Below are 13114 nucleotides of genomic sequence, written 5' to 3'. Positions count from 1 at the left end.
AAAATATTTTGTTTGATAAGAGCTTTCGTTGTCTAATTTGTATATGAGTAAAAAAAGAGTTAGTTTATTTATTTATTCCTGATTCCTTGAACTACGTAATGATATGATTCATGCGGTGACATGATACGTAGGCAACCCTCAAAAGGTTCGATCGCAATATTTTTCAACGGCTCTAAAATATGGCAAGGTGTAAAAAAAGCAAAAAAAAAGAAAGGAATAAATAAGAGCGTCAATAAGCAGCAACCTTATAAGCCAAAATTAACCATAAAGCCTTCCAAAAACATGTTAGAGACGGTGATAATGTTAGAAGCATAGCATATTTACGTGTGATTTGTATTTATAAAATGCTTAACCCTAACACATTTCTTACCTCTTATATAGTAAGCTTAAGGTGGTCGGTTTGTGGTAAAACTGGCAACACATCATTACTTTACCAGATCAAAGGGGAAGGTAGCAATGGCTAACAATGATGAAATCGAGTTGGTCAGTGACGACCTTCAGGGTCAATCAGTTGAGCAACAGTCGGAGGAAGTACAAAGATTGAAACATCAATTGACTGATGTGTATCAGTCATTGGTCTCTGGTTAGGGTCCCTCTAAGGGAACTTCCACCATATCCCAGGCTACTCAACCACCGCTCCCTGCAACGAGTGATCACATTCTACCACCAGGGTATGTGCCAAACTACAGCTTTCATGACGACCCTAGTACCTCTAATATGCAGCCTCCTGCCTCACCGATTAGGAACATACCTCTCGTTGTGTCTAGTGCACCTGTGTATACAATTCCACCACCACCTCCTATGACGAGGCCAAATAATGAGCCATCATCTCATGCTTATGATGGACAATACTACTCTCCAAACATGGCTTTCAGGGTCTCGACTCCATACAATCAGACTTCTCAGTATGAGTCACCTGTAGAAACTGGAAAAGCTTCCAAGATGGGTGAGCCAGATGAGTTGGCCAAAAAAATGAAAAGTCTTGAGTAGAACATAAAGAACATACAAGGACTAGGTGTTCACAAGAGTGTTTCATTCAGTGATCTATGCATGTTCCCTCACATCCATTTTCCACCAGGGTAAAAGACCCCAAAATTTGAGAAAAATGATGGACACAGTGACCCTATCACCCACTTGAAAAGGTACTGCAACTAGCTGAGGGTTTTAGGAAGAAATGAAGAGTTACTGATAACTTATTTTGGGGAGAGTCTGGTAAGGGTAGCCTCTGAATGGCTTATTTACCAAGATATCTCGCACTGGCATGTTTGTGACGACATGGACCAGGACTTCGTCAAACAATTTTAGTACAACATTGATATTGCGCCAGATCGCAACTCCCTATCCAATACGAAGAAAAAGCCGACTGAAAGCTTCAGGGAGTATGCCGTTAGGTGGAGAGAGAGCAAGAATTTAGAGTTAAGCCACCCATGGATGACCATGAGTTCATTATCTTCCTTCGGGCTCAGGATCCTGATTATTTTCAAAAATATGATGTCCCCAATGGGCAGACCTTTTGTTGATGCAATAAAGATAGGAGAAATGGTCGAGAATGGCCTCAGTACTGGCCTAATCATAAGTCAAACGGATCTCAAAGCTGCCACCCAAGAAATCTAGAATAGGCCGGACAGCCTTGTTAACCAAAAGAAGAAAGATGAGGAGGTCATGATGGCATCACGGGCAAAAAGAGGCCAAAGGGGAGCATCTTAACCTCCGAATCCACGATACTCAGTTGCTCTACAATATGAAACATTCAATGCTCATTCTTATGCCAAACCATCCAATCACTAACAGATGTGGGACCCAGCTTTGACATACCTTTGTCTGCAATAACAGAACACTCAATCACCCTACAACCCTTGTCCAAAACAAAAGTACAGAAAGGAACATAAGCAGAGGGACAATTTCACGCCAATCGTAGAATCCTACACAAGTTTGTTTGAAAGGATAAAACATTGTGGCATGATTGAGCCACTTCAAGTGTATGTTCCTGATCCATATGCAAAAGGTTTTGACCCTGCTGTACGGTGCATATACCATTCTAATGTCCAGGGGCATAGCATTGAGGATTGTCGGGCTTTGAAAAAGGAAATAGAAATGATGATTCAAGAAGGAATGATCGTGGTCCAAGATAAAGGCACCCTAAATGTCATGACCAAGAACGCATTGTTCGGATGATTTACAATAACAAAGAATATGGGGACGATTTGGTGAAAAATGTCAAGAACCTGTCCACTGAATGCAAGGAAATCAAAATTGCTGAAGGTCATGTTTGATGCTAATGTGCAAATTCATAGTTAAGATGTTGAGCTTGATAATTAGAAAGTCACTCCCTTCCTTATCGGGAAGGAGTCTTGGTAACTTATTTTGTCATAATTTCTATCATCCGAATTATTTCGAGGTTGCGATCCAGATATTGGTTGTTTGTCCTGTCATCAAACCTCACTATCCTTTAATCAATGAAATGCAACTTTTTTCTTTGTCTCATTTTAATCCATTGCATTTAGTTCTTCTTGAATACGTAGTTCTTTTCACGCCAATTTTAGTGACATGACATGCATGCAGAGTTTTCGCCTCGATTTTAGAAAGCTTGTCCAATCTTGAATTGAATCGAGAAAAAAACACGTGGAGGACAAGTAAGAGGTTGAAAAACTTTGATGATAAGACTATGTCAAGATCACATGGAAACGAAACAGTCATATCTGTAGAGGTTAAAGATGCTTATCCCTAATCTATCATGAATACTGGTTTAAGGATAATTAAAAGTTTTGAAGTTTGGTTGGACTAATCAGTGAAAGGGTTTTGCCCACGGCCTGCCATAATCTAATCATATCAAAGAAAATAACCCAAATCTCCAGAGAAGGGGCATTCCAGGGAATTTCAAATGGATTAGTTGGTACTGAAGTGCATCATTTCACATTAAGGCAAAGACCAAGAAAAGGTGGCTCAAATTTGTCAAAGGTCATTTGTTGCGAACAAGATATTGACTACGGAGCTATACAACTAGCAAAACCAAGAACACAGTCATGTCCATCAATGTCGAACCTGAGAAGAGATAGTATGTTTGGTATTCTTGAGGCTGGGAGGCCATTTTTCTACTAGCTAAATACTTTATACCCTTTATCACCCCTTTTTGAGCCTGTTTTATTTTGTTTGACCCCCCCCCTCTTCTGGAATCAACTATAGAGTCAAAGTCCAAAAAGAAGAGTGAAAAATTCATGCCACCAGAAAATAGGAGCTAAGTCAATTTGTTTTTTTTTAAAAAAAAAAAGAAAAGGAAAAGAGAGAAAAAAGAAAAAAATGATGGACAAAAAAAAATGAAAGCTTTCGTGTTAGTTTGAACTACACTTGACTTGATTCCTTTAAATGATAGATAGGCAGCTCTACACTAGGGTTCAATCTAACCAAATTAAAAAATAAAAATTCTCTAGTATCTGAAACTGGGGTAGAATTTTTTTTATTTTATGTTTTTATTAAGAGTCGATTCCAAGAGTTGTAAATATACAACCCTATCATCTTGAGTCTATTTTGAGCCTTACTGTGGCCCTTTCTTTCTAACCCTATTCAAAAGCCTTCCGAATAAAGACCTTCCAATTAGTCTTTAAGAATACCAAGGGAAACACGCAATAAGCAATAGTTTTCATATGACATAGAACGGTGTCAAGTTGCTCTCACAAAAAAATGATAATGGATGAAAATGAGAGAGTTTTATTAGTGAAAACCCTCATGGTAACTATAAGGCGATGGTAAGTAGAGATAAATAAATGAGAGAGGTTGGCTGATGAAAACTTTTCGGGGCACTGCTGGTCGAAGGTGAGCTGTGATTTCATGCAAATGATTAGCATAAAGAGACTAACTTCAAAGACGAAAAGGAACAACAAGAAGAAATGATATATTAGATGGATATATTTGGCTGCTCAATCCAAAATACATATCATGATCATTAAAGTTGGCTACCAGATTCAAAAGGTTCCATTCTTTCTTTCCCTCTAAAGCGGCATTTTCAGTTAAATACTATTCCTTCTCACTTTAACATTGCGCCATTGTGTCCATTTGCATTATTATTTGTAGTCAGTCTTTGTTAAAGCAAACAAGAAATGATTTGAAAATCTGTTACCGGTTTTCTAACTGTCTATCCTAGCACATCAAAGAGGACATACCCATGGAGAAACATGCACAATAAGTTGTTGAAGTTAAACAACATTTGAGGGTTCATGCGAACAGAAGTTCCAAAGAGAAAACTTTGCTGGTCTATTTGCTTAGAAATCTAACAAAGAAAGGGACACAAAATTGGTGACCATTTCCCAGAAGTGCAAAACAAATGATGCGGGGCATACACGGCATTGACAAAGGCACAAATCCAACTGTGATTTCTCTGATAAGTCGAACAAAGTGTTTCAAAGAAATTGAAAAGGTCATTAAGCAATACTTGGTTCATGGGAAAAGTTGATAGCACCACAAACACAAATTGATACTGGGCGCAAGATAATCAAGTTTGATTTTTAAAGAAAAAAATCGCAAAAGGGTGTGTGGCATCCGGGTACGAAGTAATCGGGGGCAATGATAGAAAGCCAAGATTTCTAGAAAGTAATATAGAGTACCTGAGAAACTCGATATCGTGCTGAAAGAGTCAGTTCTTCTTCAGCAAGGTGGCCGCAAATTCAAACTACTCACAGCATCAAGGCCACATACCGACCACCACCGTTAAACTCACAAATCATTCTTTGTTTGAAGCAGGAAACAAAGTAGTGTAGAAGTTAAGTTCTCAAAGGACGAATGTCACCAAAGGTAAATTCTTCAATGTATGTGCTTTTTCTTTTTAGATATGCCTATAATCACATAATCAACCACTGAATTTTCCAGTATAAGGTACATCAGTCCTTAGTTGAGGTTCCATTTTGACATAGGGCACACCACTCCCTCATCGCATGTTTAGTATAGCGTACACCAATCCTTAGTTGTGTTTTCCAACCTAATGTACATTAATCCTTAGTGAGGTTCCACTTTAATACAAGGTATCCTATCTTCTGGTTACTTTCTCTCTAAGTGATACAAGGCGCCATCTCTTGGTTACATTCTCTCAGCCATACAGGGTGCCAATCCCTGGCCATATTCTCTCTTAGTAATACAGGGTGCCAACCTCTGGTTACATTCCTTCTCACTGAAACAGGGTGCCAACCCTTGATTGTATTCCCTCTTAGTGATACAGGGTGCCAACCCCTGGTTACATTCTTTCTTACTAATACAGTGCGCCAACCACAGGTTACATTCCCTCTAAGTCTTTTAACCTCACTCGTAGGAGATGCACTTCCTAGTTTGAGTCATTCCATTAGGAAACATACTTCCTAATCTAAACCACCAATCCTAGGAGACACACTTCCTAGTCCAAGTCTTTCAACCTCACCCGTAGGAGACGCACTTCCTAATTTGAGTTATTCCAATAGGAGACGCACTTTATAATCTGAACCATCAATCCTAGGAGATGCACTTCCTAGTCCAAGACCTTCAACCTCATTCGTAGGAGACACACTTCCTAGTCAAAGCCTTTCAACCTCACTCGAAGGAGATGCACTTCCTAGTTTGAGTTACTCCAATAGGAGACGCACTTCCTACTCTGAACCATCAATCCTAGGAGATGCAAATCCTAGTCCAAGACATTCAACCTCACTTGTAGGAGACGTACTTGCTAGTTTGAGCCATTCCAATAGGAGACGCACTTCCTAATCTTAACCATTCATACTAGGAGATGAACTTCCTAGTCCAAACCTTTCAATCTCACTCGTAGGAGACGCACTTCCTAGTTTGAGCCATTCCAATAGGAGACGCACTTCCTAATATTAACCATTCATACTAGGAGATGAACTTCCTAGTCCAAACCTTTCAATCTCACTCGTACTAGACGCACTTCCTAGTTTGAGCCATTCCAATAGGAGACACACTTCCTAATCTAAACCACCAATCCTAGGAGATGCACTTTGTAGTCTAACTGTTTCAACCTACTTGTAGGAGATGCACTTCCTTGTTTGAGTCATTCCAATAGGAAACACACTTACTAATCTGAACCATTAATCCTAGGAGACGCATTTCCTAGTCCAAACTTTTCAACCTCATTCGTAGGAGACATACTTCCTAGTTTGCCAATCCAATAGGAGACGCACTTCCTAATATGAACCATTAATCCCAGGAGATGTACTTCCTAGTCCCAACCTTTGAACCTCATTCGTAGGAGACACACTTCCTAGTTTGAGCCATTATAGTATGAGACACATTTCCTAATATGAACCATTAATACTAGGACACGCACTTCCTAGTCCAAACCTTTTGTCACACCCCGAACCTGGGGGGCGAGACCGGCACCCGGTGCCTCACCTAACCTTGCGTACCAACTTGCTACTAAGGGACTCTGAACATGTGATGTCATACTTTGGCCATAGGTCACAATGCAAGACAATTGTGAATGCTGACTAAATATCAATGTAAAGCTAGGCCAACAAGGTCGTCATAATTATTGCAGCTGACAAACCAACCAAATATACATACAAGGTATTCAAGCCCAACATACTGCACTAACTTATAGGATATGTCTACAAGCCTCTACTGATGGATATATTATGATCGGAACAGCTCCCCCACCTACTGATAACATATATACATATATACACAAGATGTACATAAAACTCTAGACCTGGCAACTCCAAAAGCCATGGAGCTTTAGCGATCAAGCTGAACTCGGGCAACACTTAATGAGGATGTCTACCTGCATGTCTGTCTAAACCTGCACGCATGAAATGTAGTGCCCCCAGAAAAGGGACGTCAGTACGAAATAATATACCTAGTATGTAAGGCAATATATTGAAAGCTGAAACTGAACTGATAATATAATAATTGAAAGTAATTGGGAGTCAAAGATAATCTGAAGATATGCTCATCTGCTGATACTGACTCAACTCTCTCAATATAGTAAGTAAAATAGTTGTCTGGCCTTATAAGGCTCGATATATATAACTATTTTGCCGTAGTAGGCTCGCTCATAGGCGCTCGACCATAATAGGCTCTGTATCTCGGCCAACTGGGCTTGCTCATAGGCGCTCGGCCATAGTAGGCTCGGTATATAACTTACCATATGATCAGAGGGTGACCAATAAGGGTCAGCCCATCGAATATAGCTCGATTGTAATGAAAATAGTATAATACTGTATATATAAGCTCTCTGCTCTCTTGACTGGAAGAGGATAATATTCAATTGAATATGAAGTCTCGATAAGGGAGAATATTGTAACTTATGAGACTAGGAAAATGTACATAAATTCGGGATATGAATTTTTCTTTATGCCTCGTTATCAAACTCGTGTAATTAAGAGATCATGCCAAAATGAAGGAAGGGATTAGCCTTAACATACCTGGAGTAGGAGAAAAAATCCGTATGATATTCTTGGAAAAGGTTGCACCGTACTCCTTTAGAATCGCAAAATCTCACGTTGCTACGGTGCTAAGAAATCTCGTTGGAATTATTTTGTTTCGAGATTAATGTCTGTTGAAGCCAAAATAATTATTGGATTTGTTCTTGTTGGATTTGAGAATAACTTGGAATTTAGGAAGAAAGCTATATGATCCCTTTGATTATCTTAAGGCCAAACTTTAAATATGCTTACGGAAGTGTTATGTGTACGACACTTAAATGGCCACCTTTCATGCCAAGTTCTGAGTTACTTAATGTATTTCAAAGGGGCTGCCACATTTTTGCTTTAGTCTTACACCTTATACACCTTACTGTTATGGTCATGTGGTACCTTGTATGGCACTAGTCCATAAATACCGAGTATTTTAGCTAGGGCCGTATTTTATCCCAACATGTTAAACTATGACGAAAATTCATTTTCTTTGACTTGCTTCCCCTCTCACCTTCACGAAATTACTCATCATTTGTTTGAAATAGCATAATGCTTATAATCTCAAAATAATCCCATTCCCGAACTTACGTCAATTAACTTACGAAGAAACTTTAACATATGAAAATGCAGGATATAACACCTTTCAACCTCATTCATAGAGATACACTTCCTAATTTGAGCCATTCCAATAGGAGACACACTTCCTAATATGAACCATTAATCCTAGGAGACGCGCTTCCTAGTCCAAGCCTTTCAACCTCACTCATAGGAGACGCACTTCCTACTCTAAACCATAATCCTAGGAGATGCACATCATAGTCCAAGACTTTCAACCTCATTCGTAGGAGACGCACTTTCTAGTTTGAGTTATTCCAATGGAAACACACTTCCTACTCTGAACTATCAATCCTAGGAGATGCACTTCCTAGTCTAAGCTTTTCAACCTCACTCGCAGGAGATGCACTTCCTAGTTTGAGCCATTCCAATAGGAGATGCACTTCCTAATCATAACCATTAATACTAGGATATGCACTTCCTAGTCCAAACCTTTCAATCTCACTCATAGGAGACGCACTTCCTAGTTTGATCCATTCCAATATGAGACACTAATCTAAACCACAAATCCTAGGAGACGCACTTCCTAGTCTAAGTCTTTCAACTTCAATCGTAGGAGATGCACTTCCTAGTTTGAGCCATTCCAATAGGAGACACACTTTCTAATCTGAATTATTAATCCTAGGAGACGCATTTCCTAGTCCAAACCTTTCGACCATATTTTTAGGAGACGCACTTCCTAGTTTGAGCCATTCCAATAAGAGACACACTTCCTAATATGAACCATTTATCCCAGGAAACGCACTTCATAGTCCCAACCTTTCAACCTCATTCGTAGGAGACACACTTCCAAGTTTGAGCCATTCCAATAGGAGACACATTTCCTAATATGAACCATTAATACTAGGAGATGCACTTCCTTGTCAAAACCTTTCAACCTCATTCTTAGGAGACACACTTCCTAGTTTGAGCCATTCCAATAGGAGACACACTTCCTAATATGAACTATTAATCTTAGGAGACGCACTTCCTAGTCCTTCCATTTCAACCTCATTCGTAGGAGACACACTTCCTAATTTGAGCCATTCCAATAGGATACACACTTCCTAATATGAGCCATTAATTCTAGGAGACGCGCTTCCTAGTCCGAAACTTTCAACCTTAATCCTAGGAGATGAACTTCCTAGTCCAAGTCTTTCAACTTCACTCATAGGAGACACACTTCCTAGCTTGAGTCATTCCAATAGGAGATGCACTTTCTAATATATTACGTTATTCTTAGGAGACGCACTTCCTAGTACGAGTCCTTCAACCTCACTCGTAGAAGACGCACTTCCTATCTTGAGTCAACCATGTTCATTCTAATAGGAGACGCACTTCCTAAGATGAGTCATTAATCGTAGGAGATGCCATTCCTAGTTTGAGTCCTTCAATCTCACAGTCATTCAAATGCTACCCATGGGAGATGCACCTCCTAAGCCTAAGTCCTAGTTTGAGTCCTTCAATCTCATAGTCATTAAATTATTATTGTTTTTTGCAGTTTTTATATTTAGTTGTTGTTGTAATTATGAGAGTGGATTCAAATGCTTAAGGTTTTTATGGTGCTAATAGGTTTGTAGTCTGATTAGTACCATATTGGTGTAGATGAGTAGAAATATTAGTTAGCCCTTAAGAAATAGTTTATTAAGAAAAGAAAAGATAATAATTTGCATGTAAGCTTCTTTTGCGAAAATTACTCTTTTTAGTTTGGACATTAACGTGAGAAGTAATTTGGGCTTAGAAGAATTCTTGTCACTTTGTGTTGTCTTTGTCATTGAGGCTCTTAAGTAACATGGGCCAAATAAGCTAACATCTATAGGCCCAAGGACAATAGAAAATAGCTGAGCTTTTCCCTTAAATCAATAATTTGTCTTCTGTTAAATAAATTAAGTGGCCTAATACCATAAAGTTTAACATAAGCTTATCCGGATTTAATGTCTTGCATTAGTTAAAGAATAATTTTAATAATATCATATTTGTTTTTTTGTCGAATAAGTAATTAAAAAATAAGTTTAAGCACTTTTTTGTAAATTTAAACGCTAGGCAAATAGTAGGCGCACTTTAACTTCACGGAATCGCTTGCGTAGCGTGATGTTTTACATTCAATAAATTAATTGAATAATCTCATACTTTGGCCAATAGTTTTAGTCAATTTATATTTTAATTATTTCCCATAATCGCGAATTCGCTTGCGCAGCGCGATAGTAACTTTTAATAAATTTTAAAAATTATTTTTTCTCAAATGTATTAATTTTCTCAAAAGTTACAGCGTACAAGTAATTATTGTCATGACTGCGGATTCGTTCGCGTAGCTCGGTTACGACAATGTTAATAAATTTCGTCTCGATCACGTATTCGCTTGCGTAGTGTGGTTACGAGATCTTATTACTTAATTCATTCTTTATTAATTCTAATAAATCAAGCATTAAAAGCAGATAGGTAAAACATGGAAATTCAATAAAATACAGTTTATCCAATATTAAGCCAAGTTTAAGTCAATAAAGTGACCGTGAAAGAACCACAAGACTCGGGGAATGCTTTATACCTTCTTCCCGGTCAACATAATTTCTTATCCAGACTTTATTTTTGCAGAATAATAATAAATGAGTCAAACCTTTCTTTGACAAGGGATTCAAATAAAAGGTAATTGGAACACCAAAAAATCAATTTCAAGTGGCGACTCTGAATAACAAAATAATCTCTATTTTAAAATTGTCACTTTAATTGGAAAAACTCTTTAACCCACAATCCACATACATATTCTTTCGGGGGTAAAAAGGGTTGTGACAAAAAGAAAAAATAGAGGAGATATAATTCATAATGAACTGTATATAATATGAACAACAAGATACTTGGTTACATATTCTTTTTCTTACACAAACTTGGACAAGTAGGAAACACAACATTATATTATTTAAAATGCTTGAATATAATACGAAGATCAACAACAATAACAACAAACTCACAAGTGGGGTATAGGATGGGTAGTGTATACCCAGACTTTATCCCTACTCCAGAGAAATAGAGAGGTAGTTTCTGATAAACCCTCGGCTTAAGAAGACGATAACACCAAAATCAAGCATTTATAAATAGTTCATATATTGCAGCAATATAATTTATATTTTGCTGTGCTTAGCGCGACGTATAGTTCCAAAATAACCTTCACCGGTAGCAGTAAGCTTGTCACATTGAGATCCTTGTCACATTGAGATCTCCATCCCTCAAATGCAGATGGAACACAATTGTAACAAAGCCAACCATCACTACAATCGCTTTCGACGTTGCAATATTTCAAGCAAGTTATTATATCACCTAATGGAAGTAATTTATCTTTCATCACTGCAACATCTTCGGGTAAGTGTCGTAAAGCCATCACTTGCATCTTAGGAGACCCGGAGAGATTAACTGCACATTGTTGAAAACATAACAAAGATTAGGAATAATAATGTGATCTTCGGTCAGTCGGATTCACTGTTTACTTTTCTTATTCAGTATACATAGATTTATATACTAGTTATATTATACAGTCAGTCCTCTCTATAATAGTATCGCTGTATAATAGCCATTCACTATAAAAACCAAGTTGGAATCAATTTTCATACTATGTTATAATATATGTTCTCTATAACACCAGTTCGCTATAACATCCAAACAAATCCGGAATAAATGAGGTTGTTATAGAGATGTTTGACTGTACATGAATAATACATACCTTTTGAGAAGGCTTCACACAAACTTTAATTAAAAAGGAAGGCTTTTGAGATATGTGGTCTTAAATAAGCCATAACATTTGTGTGGCTATAAAATTTTTGAAACTTGTGGTCTTAAACCTGCCATAATATTTGTGTGACTATAAATGCTTCATATTAAGGAAATATTGAAAGGTCTCAGTCTTTTTGAAACAGACTAATAAGAAAATAATGCCAATCTTTTTTAAACGGGGGAAGTATATTATACATCAACCGGCTATGTTTAGTTTCTGTGGTTGGATGATCAGCTATGTAAGTTAATTCTTCAATAATATACGCAGAAACTTACACAATAATTTCCATATATGTATAATTATTATCACTCCGTCTTCAATTATTTGTCGTGGTTTTTAAAAATAGTTGTCTCAAATTATTTGTCATATTAGAAGTTCAAGACTAAATTAATTATCTTTTTTCTATTCTACCCTTAATATTAATTGTTATTGAAGACTACAAATACCTCAATTATGAGTAAATATTAAAAGAATAAAGATTATATCTTATGACATAAATAAGGATAAAATAGTAAACCTTTTCGATTTAATATTTTTTAAGGGACGTGTAAAAGATAAACATGACGGATAATTTGAGACGGAGAAAGTATAAAAGGAGAGAATAGTGGTAAAGTTTTGACCCTTTAATTGCAACAAAAAAAGCAGTCAAGAGAAAAGCTTGCTTAAAGTACGCCATCTTAACGATGTTTTGGCTAAGGATGTAAGATATAGAAGAGTGTGAATATTGATGTTTTTTATCTTCAATGGGAAGATCGTATTTATAGACCTATAAGTAGATAGGACTTGTTAATAATTGGGCCAATTATTGGGCTTCCCCATTCTATTAAATGTTCTGGGGTACACAAGAAAATTAAATAAGGATAAGTATAACGCTAACACACATATATTGAAATTAAAATATTGTGGGACACTCTTTATTATTGATTTTAGACATTACATGTATATAGGTTCCACATTTTATTATTGATTTTACGCATCATATATCGTCGCTTGTCTTCTCCATTGATTAAATTCTAAAACACAACAATAATTGTAGAGCTAGATCCAAGTTCTAAATTATTAGTCATCTCCTTCAAGATTTAACCTTTTCAAATCTGCTAATGAAATCAATGATTGGTTTCTCTATTTGTTTCCATAATTTTATTTTCAGGTCTGCTGATTCATTCTTTGACTTTAAAAATTTATTTTTTTTAATTAAATGGGTGTGAAAAAGTGGGCTATAATGTTTGTGGGTTTTGCTCTAAAAATTAATGGCGGTAGTGGTGTTGTTATGACAATGGTGATTTTAATAAAGAAAACAACTTTTTTTGTAGAAGAAGATGGACATCTTTAGCTCTTATTCATCTCTAAGAGTCAAGCTCCATTGGCA

At 37.1% G+C, this 13114-nt stretch overlaps 1 long non-coding RNA gene across 1 annotated transcript; it reads right to left on the bottom strand.

Moving 5' to 3' along the window:
• Positions 1-10800: 10800 nt before the first annotated feature.
• LOC142175449 (uncharacterized) lies at positions 10801-12455 on the bottom strand. Its single transcript, XR_012704508.1, has 2 exons — positions 12366-12455; positions 10801-11387 (listed from the first exon to the last, which is right to left on the bottom strand). It is a non-coding gene; the product is annotated as an uncharacterized LOC142175449 (long non-coding RNA).
• Positions 12456-13114: the final 659 nt, after the last annotated feature.

The sequence above is a fragment of the Nicotiana tabacum genome, chromosome 21 (genome assembly GCF_000715075.1).
Source record: "Nicotiana tabacum cultivar K326 chromosome 21, ASM71507v2, whole genome shotgun sequence".
Lineage (NCBI taxonomy): Eukaryota > Viridiplantae > Streptophyta > Magnoliopsida > Solanales > Solanaceae > Nicotiana > Nicotiana tabacum.
The sequence above is the reverse complement of the archived record's forward strand: the minus strand, read 5'-3'. Positions and strand labels throughout refer to the sequence as shown.